Source organism: Epargyreus clarus, unplaced genomic scaffold, assembly GCF_041222505.1.
Source record: "Epargyreus clarus isolate Ecla_fem2 unplaced genomic scaffold, WU_Ecla_fem_2.2 ptg000018l, whole genome shotgun sequence".
Lineage (NCBI taxonomy): Eukaryota > Metazoa > Arthropoda > Insecta > Lepidoptera > Hesperiidae > Epargyreus > Epargyreus clarus.
This window is the reverse complement of record NW_027332226.1, coordinates 5,989,330-5,998,032: the sequence shown is the minus strand read 5'-3', so window position 1 is coordinate 5,998,032 and position 8,703 is coordinate 5,989,330. Positions and strand designations below refer to the sequence as shown.

Below are 8,703 nucleotides of genomic sequence, written 5' to 3'. Positions count from 1 at the left end.
GATTAAAATAAATCCGTATCATTTATTAGTAATTCGCCTGTTAAATAGTGATCTTCTGTCATATCGTCTCCATCGTGGAATTTAAATTTAATTTGTATTTTCTGTGTCACTAAATATAAGCCGAATACCAGTACACTCGTTAGTAAGAGCCTGCAAAATAAAAATAGCAAAATAAAGTAATTGAAAACTTGTCAACTTTTAATGAACAATTACCATGACTTAAGTAGTAGCTACTTATGTACTTGGATTTTAAGCTAAGATGCAGTACAACTGATGTAAATTGGTCTTTAAAGCAGTGGTGGACTAAGGTCGGAGGCCCGCGGCGGAAAGCTGAATGGAGGCCCCCAGTCTAAAAAGTTGATTTGATTATACAAAATTACGTATTAAATAAGTATTTCAGTGATCGTGAAGAGTCCAGCGACCTGTTTTTTTGATGACGACCTTTTGTAGCTAATAGCAACTTTGTAGGGAGGCCCTCCCAGGACCGGGGTTCGCCTTAGTCCGCTGGACCTTTAAAACTTATGATATTCATCACCAAATTCTTAAAGAGCAAACATGCTCGTTGCCACGCCTGGTACCTCACACCCCTTACTGTCGTATAACAACAGTGTTAAAAGTTGTATCCTGGGTGTAAGGGTTTGATAAGACAACATGGCAGGTATCTTAACCCATAAGGGCACACAAAAGACTAAAGTACCGTAGCCTAGGTTATAATACCTTACGTTATATGGCAGGTCACGACACTAATCGAACACCACAACAAGCTTATCGACTATACCACCATCATTATATATACAGTTGGTTACATATATTTAGTTATACTCTACCAAAATATATCTAATATCTTCAAAATTCTTAAAAGTATTTTTTTATTCCGTTACTTAACAACTTGATGATGAAACAACTAAACAAATACATTCAGCCCACCTGATGGTAAGTGCCTATTTCATTTGGAGTTGATTATTTATGCCCAGAAGCCACATTGACTACCTACAATTAGGCGACTGCCCAGTAAATTCTTAAGTAAAACATACATTAGAGAAACTTAAGTATAAATAGACCAAAGATACGCTGCTCCATACCTTTCACCTCAGAATACTCAACAAACTCTCCAGGATATACAACTGGCGTTGAATTAGCGGACTCGTTTAGTTTCAAATATCTGTTCGAGACGTATACTTCATTCACGAACTTTGTCGTCCAAAACACGGAAAAAGCAAGTGCACCAAGCAACAGAACACTGAAAGATTTGTGATAATGTTGAATATAATATAGCGGATATAATACTTGTGATATTACTAAATATCTAAATAGATTATTGTTCAATATGACAGTAAAATAAAATACAAAACATTTAGTTCATTCGCCTACCGATGATATATAAGGAATATATCATATTTAGCCATAGATTAGTAAAGATTACTCACTCCTAACAAGAAAATGTACCCAGTTTTGAGAATTGAAATAGTTGCGTAAAAAAGTTTTGCCACGTCCCCGTGCTAAAATGTCCCTAAAATATTTAAAATAATTATTTATTTATTACATAAATTACGCAGTATTAGTTATTTATTCATAAATTTTCTCTAAAACTGTTTTTATTTGTCAAGAATTCAAAAAAAGAACTTACTAAAATAAGCCATTTGTGGCTTCATTTAATTTCAAGGCGGCGAAGTATCTTTACTAATTTATGATGACAGTAAAATAAAATACAAAACATTTTGTTCATTCGCCTACGATGATATATAGGGAATATATCATGTTTAGCATAGTGACCCATATAGACGAATACATAAACAACCACACGAACTAACGAAAAATAACTAATCTTAAATATAAATATCTTGCTAACCGGAACTCGAACCCGGACCCCTGCGTATTAAATCCACACCATTTAAACCCTTGAATAAACGTAAACTGACAAAAAATGCAGTACATAATTTAGTCTGTACCTTATATTTACTATACTTACATTAAAATTTAGAATACTCTACATTTGCTGTTTATGCGCCTATAAGTAGGCTATACTTCTTAATCACAAACCGAATAATCTGAGAAGTCATAAATAAATATTGCAGGATCTTTTTAATTCGCATAAAATTGATAAAAACTTACAATCCAGCAGCCATGATATTCCTTTCCAAATTAAAATTTCCTTTGTGCATCGAATTGATGCTACAAATAATGAAATTCAGAGCTTTAAACCTGCAAGTGTGACAGCCGTACCAAAAATGAGGAAGATGATTACATGATTTTAAGAATCAAACACTATTGTTTTACTAAAGTTACGTTACGAATTCAACGAAGAATGGCAGGTACGTACAATGGAGTACTTGTTTACAATTATTATAAAGCAATGCTTTTCATCATACAGTTGTTTCATCATACATCATAGCAGTGATAGCCTAGTGGTTAAGAAACGCGGCCTCCCGATCGAGGGGTCCGAGGTTCAAATCCCAGGCACGAACCTCTGATTTTCAAATTTATGTGCGTATTAGAAATTAATTATCACTTGCTTAAACGGTGAAGGAAAACATCGTGAGGAAACCTGCATACCTGAGAGATTTATAAAAAAATCAATCTCAAAGGTATGTGAAGTCTACCAAGACGCACTTGGCCAGCGCGGTAGACTATGGCCTAATCCTTCTCGTTCTGAGGGGAGACCCGTGCCCAGCAGTGGGACAGTAATGGGTTGATGATGATGAATGCTTTTCATATTGTTTATCAGTTCACACAAACTCTGCGATTCACAGTAGCGATTTTTTTGATTTATATATGTAGCAAAATTACAAAGGTCCTAAGGTCTTCGTGATTCAATTCCAATACAATACAATGATGTCAAAAAATAACACTGAACGCTTTTCCTACTTTAAAAGGAGAAAAAGTATGGCAGTCTCATAATATATCGAAGTGTGTCTTAGGGTGTATCCACCTAGCCCTGCCAGCTAAAAGCGAAAACCAGCACAATGAACGCCGACGCACTACTTGAGGGGAAATCCTTCGGTATCACATTATGCGCAAGCGCACACTAAATGTGGAAATTATGGCAATTATTAACTGTGTACCATGTACCTACACTGTACATGTAGTAAAAAATAATTTCTATTTTATATACGTAACAATGTTTAAAAAAAATGAGCAGTTATTTTGAAATATAATTTAATAATGAGACAAGGAATAATTACATCTTAAATGAATTTATCGGATAAAACGATAAGACAAAAAATGTAAATGATGGCATTGTATTTATTAAAAAAAAACACAATCTTCCAGAAACATTGAGTCTAATGACAATTGTTAATGAAATGTTTGTTATTATCCCGGTGGTATAGTATATCCAAAAAATCGTTTCATTAAATATCTTCCAAGGAAATTGTTACCTGAAATGAAAGATAGTCTGCATACAATAGTCGTTAGAACAAATTGTTTAAACGATAACGCCATGGTCTACATTAGGTACTCTGATTTTCTCAAATGTTAAATCTTGGGTCTTATGACTTATCTGGCATTATGTCCTGATAAAGTCATCTAAATATCTGACTGACGTCTTACCTACGTATCTCGACCAGTTGTGGAACATTTGTTGAAAACTAATTTTGTTTGTCAAATGAAATTTATTGTTGAAAACCATTTGACACGTAATCAAACTCTTTTAAATCCCTTTTCAACTTATCTATATATGTATAAAAAATCAATTCCTGTTCGTTAGTCTCGCTAAAACTCGAGAATCCCTGGACCGATGTGGCTATTTTTGATTTTAAATTATTTGTGAAAGTCCAGGGTTTAAAAGTTAGTAAATATGAAATATATTTCATAAATAGATTCTGAAGCGGTACGAAGTTTGCCGGGTCAGCTAGTAAATAATATAAATAATGTTCAACAATCACATTTAAATTTATTATACAATCCAAAGTTAAGTAACCAGTGTACCGAGTTTACTTACATACTCGTACTTACAAAACGATAGTAGCTCGTACGACATAAATAAATAGAATTATTATAAGTAAGATTTGAAGTTTAACCTAAGCCGGTTAAGTTAGTTATTGGCACGGCATTATTTTGACGATCCAGCTCCAGAAGATATCTTCCACCCAAAAACACAGTCACCATTAAAGCACCAATCATTAGAGCTCTGTAAAAATAAAAAAAACGTGAGGCGAGTGACGTCTGAAGTTATTTTATCGTCCGAAAATCAAAATATAAAAATATTTTTTATCAACACATTAGGTATCTTATCACTGTTAAGAATGGATAATAAACGATACTAATGTTATTTAAATGTATATGATTTTCGCAATATCTATTAAACTACTGTTCCAATTTCCCAAAGATTCCTCACGTGGTTGTAAAGTGGTTACACTGCACCCTTCTATAGCAACAACACACCGTCATAGCTTTTAAATTTTGCGATCAAGTTGTGCTACATTTCGATTAAAATTTTCGTAAAATAGTCTCTTACAGTTTATTTCAAGACTTAAGTCTCGGCCAGCCCAAGTAATTACTTCGCCCAACTAATCGTTAATTAGCGATATTATGCGGTATGCGCAGGAGAACATAAGCTCCAGTCAAAATATTCCATTCCATTCAATGCCGTTCCAAATTAGTCCTCAAAGGCTTAAAAAACATACTTGGCGAGAACTTACACCTACCTACATACTTCTGCGAAATAAAAACCTCACATTTACTATTCTTAAAAAAAATCTAGTGATGGTAGGTAATTGTTCTACAATTCAACATACCTAGACGATAAATAAATAAACATGAGATTATTTTGCTCAAAAAGCTAATTGCCGACGAGGTATTTATTATAAATATAGATAATTGTTAGCTTAATCAATGTCTTCAAGATAATAACTTCATAGTACTCACAGTCCTGCTAGAACCATTTTCTATTATATTTAATGAAATCGACCTCCTTTACTTAATTCATGAAACGAAATGGCAAAGTTCCCATCCTGTTTCAACCGTTTAATTATGATAACAATATTTTGTTTTTTCCTTTTTACGACCTATGAATTTATAAACACACATGAACAGTTTCAAATTATACTTGTGTTCAAAACAACACAAAAACAGTGTTTCTGCTTTGCGACACAAGGGGCGCGAATCTGACGCTACACTTTTAGATAAATAGGAAACAACTTAAGCTCAACAATTATCGATAAGGACCCCATCTCAATATAAGTTATTTCCAAATAGTAATAACCCCATGTCAATATAAGTTATTTCCAAATAGTAATTTGGAAAAAACTTATATTGAGAGGGGGTCCTTGTCAACTTTTTTCTTAGAAACATTGTACTCAATTTTTCTAAGAAAAAAGTTGGAGATATAACAAAAGAAATAAAAATCTTTTTATATTACTCGCTTAGAAATTACAAAAATCCGCTATTTGTATATTAATTGCATAAAGTTATAGGTGTAGATTTATTGAAAATAAAATATTTTTTGTATATCATCAATAATGACGCAGGTATGATGATGGTTTTAAAAAATCAAGGAATAAATGATTTAAGTAAAAACAATATATTGAAAGGATTCTCAAAAATAATCAAGTTTTAAAAAACACATACATTAGTAAAGATTACTCATTCCTAACAAGAAAATTTAACCAGTTTTGACAATTGAAACTGTCACTGTCATCTTTTTTCGTGTTTGAAAAATATTAAAAAATGTAGTTTTTAGATCATTTACGAATGAAACGATATTTCTCCGCACTTTTTCTTCGATTTCGTGTCTTCACTGCGCATGTCGGCATTGTTCCGCATAAATTACACCACGACAACCATTAAATGGCTGACAGAATTGTTGTTGTTGAATTGAATTGTTGAGTTCAAAATGGCTTTAAAATGCTATTATTTTGGTTAATACTGAACTCGTCGCCGAAATAATACGATTTTACGTTATAGAAGGGGTTTTCAAAATTGGTCATCATGCCCATTGTATGTATGTTTGTTTAGTAGTGAATAGTCTCTACCAGTAAATCATGGAATCCGTTACGAGATTTGTGACATGTGTGAACTAAATAGGCAAATTAATTAAAAAAATAAACAGCTTATAACAAAAAGTTAGCTGATTTATTTGCAGATTAGTCAATATCATGATCATATTCCGGGTGGTCTAATGTGACCATCTGAGCCGGCTCCTCTGTTGTTGTTGTCGTTGTAGTTCTGGTAGTAGTAGTTATTTTTGTAGTTGTAGTTGTAGTCGTAGTTGTAGTTGTCACTTCTTCGTGCATGTAATTAACTGTCCAATATGTCCCGTAAATCATAATACACGCCACTAGTAAACTGGAAAAAAATAGTAAGGACTGCAGATTAAGGATTTTTGCATTTATCTACAGATACTTTACTCGACCAGTTAAATTTGAAATTGTTATTTGACAATATGAATTTACTAGCCAAATATGTTATATTTTATTAATAAATCTCACTAACTATCCAAGAGCCATTGTGTTCAACAATAAACTCCAAATGAGTCAATCCCACGTACAAAAGCAATGTATTGTTATGCAAAATCCACTGAGGACACTTGCTCCCAAAACAGATGAAGTCTACTTGAGTGAAGGTATTGATATGGTTAAGAATACGTTTCCATTGTCACTTACAACCCGTTCACACTGCAATGGGCTCATAAATATATAGCGTAGCAATTCTAAGTCTATGAAGCCACATAATCAGATGTCTGTCCTCATTTCAGCATTTTCTATTTTCTAAAGTCTATCAAAGGGTTACATAATCAGATGTCAGATCTGTCATCATACCAGCACTTATAACAGTCCAACTTATTGCTAAGTTCACTTTTTAATCAAAGTACATTTTTAATATGTATAATAAAGACTATCAGTGTATTACTTAAAAGGGAATATAAGTGTGTTGAAAAAAATGGGAAAGAGAAATGCCATATTTACACACAGTCTAAAGAATTGAGTCTAGATAACTTTTTATTTTGTAGAAGTGGCAAATGGGCATGCAGTGCATCTGACTGGCTTAGCTTAGTGCTCAGGGATAACGGTACATCTATAGGCGACCTTAGGTAGGAATCTAATTAGCCCTGTAGTTCCGGGACAAGAATAGGGCTACGGTATCCCCTGCCTGTCGTATGAGGCGACTAAAAGGGGGCTTCTGGGGTCGTGGGTGGCAAGAGTGGGAGCTTGAACCGCCCGGCGAACGGCTCTGGGAAGGACGGCGGTATGTGTGGTCGCATACCGTCGTACGCACCAGACGGTGCGGCGAGCATCAAGCTCACCTGGGCAGAGCCCGACGGGGCAATGCGCTAAGAGGACTCCGGTTACGTTCCTTTGGAGATCCCGGAGTCCTCTACGTAGCGCCGAGAACCGGCACCGGGAGGGTTTTAGTGCGGTAAGAATCCCACATAACCCTGTGTCGGCATCGGGCATCGGGCATCGGCATCGGGCACCTTTTGAATGTTTCCCCCTCGTAAACAAAAAAAAAGAAAAGGAAGGAATCTAATAATTTTTGTGGTTGATTACAGATGTCCATGGGCGACAACAGCCATTTACCATCAGGTGGACTGAATGCTCGTCTGCTACTCCTATATTAAAAAAGTACTTTTTTATTTAACTCAATACAAATGTGCCAATGTGCACGCCATTACTCAATACAAATGTGCCAATGGAAACGTTTTCTTGAAGCGAACAATGGCTTATATTTTTAAACAATCCCATCATTCATAAACCTGAGCTGTAAATACTCTCTCTTACTCGTATACTGTGCCTTCCTGCTTTTTCCTTGGAGGATAAAGTATTTTTTCATTATATTCCATAATTAAAGAAAAAACTAATTGAACACCTATTTTATGAGTACGTAATTAATAAAAAAAAATTAAGTACTTTTTCATACTACTCTCTTAGAACCTTTGAAAGAAATACGAAAGACAGACCGCGGCAGCGACTTCCGGCAGTCGACGGACAATCGCTCGTGTGTTACGTCCCTTAGGCTTAACAAAGCAGGGCATAGGGCTCGTACACAAAACTGCGATGCGACGCGACGCGAATTCGCAACGCAGAAAATTGCGACACGAATTGCTGCGATGCGATATCGTGCGGCATAGCGTCTCCCAGGGTGACCATTCTTCCGACAACCGTCAACCGTACGGAACGTATTTTGAAAATTAGATCGTGACATGGATCGTAAAAAGAAGTGTGCACTTTTGTTTTTGCTTAGGAGATACAGGAAAGAGTAACAAAGAAGATTTTGGGTTCATCCATTTATCATATATCATTTATTTTATATTTAGTTTCCCAAAGAGTCCCGTTCCTCAATCAGTAATATGAAAAGTCAACGTCGTACTTTGTCATTTTTACATTAAAGTATACTTCTTCCCACCCAACAAATACAGGTCAGTGCATCTTCCCCACACGCTGTCTCAGAACGAAATAAAAATGGCGTCAACAAGTGTGACGAAACATCGCAGGTGCGCGATGCGAATTAATTCGCAAGTTTTTGCGATGCGTCGAGGGAGCTCGCAGACTTTTACGATGCGACGTCGCATCGCAGTTTTGTGTACGAGCCCTTAAGTATATAACTAATATACCTATACTGTTATTATTATTAAAAGTAACAATAGAAAATTATAGTGGAGTTATAACGGGAGTATTTATAAAACATAGTTATAGATAATTTGCTCATAATGATATCTTGCCATAACTCAAAATTTACATAAAGGGTGTTATTACTGACATAAGT

At 35.0% G+C, this 8,703-nt stretch overlaps 3 long non-coding RNA genes across 3 annotated transcripts; all 3 read right to left on the bottom strand.

Annotated features, from left to right (window-relative positions):
* LOC140749582 (uncharacterized) lies at positions 1–2,237 on the bottom strand. Its single transcript, XR_012103108.1, has 3 exons — positions 2,113–2,237; positions 1,083–1,240; positions 1–150 (listed from the first exon to the last, which is right to left on the bottom strand). It is a non-coding gene; the product is annotated as an uncharacterized LOC140749582 (long non-coding RNA).
* Positions 2,238–3,160: 923 nt separating this feature from the next.
* Positions 3,161–4,966, bottom strand: LOC140749503 (uncharacterized). Its single transcript, XR_012103105.1, has 3 exons — positions 4,867–4,966; positions 3,951–4,129; positions 3,161–3,377 (listed from the first exon to the last, which is right to left on the bottom strand). It is a non-coding gene; the product is annotated as an uncharacterized LOC140749503 (long non-coding RNA).
* Positions 4,967–6,062: 1,096 nt separating this feature from the next.
* Positions 6,063–7,320, bottom strand: LOC140749790 (uncharacterized). Its single transcript, XR_012103124.1, has 2 exons — positions 6,433–7,320; positions 6,063–6,285 (listed from the first exon to the last, which is right to left on the bottom strand). It is a non-coding gene; the product is annotated as an uncharacterized LOC140749790 (long non-coding RNA).
* Between the last annotated feature and the right edge of the window lie 1,383 nt (positions 7,321–8,703).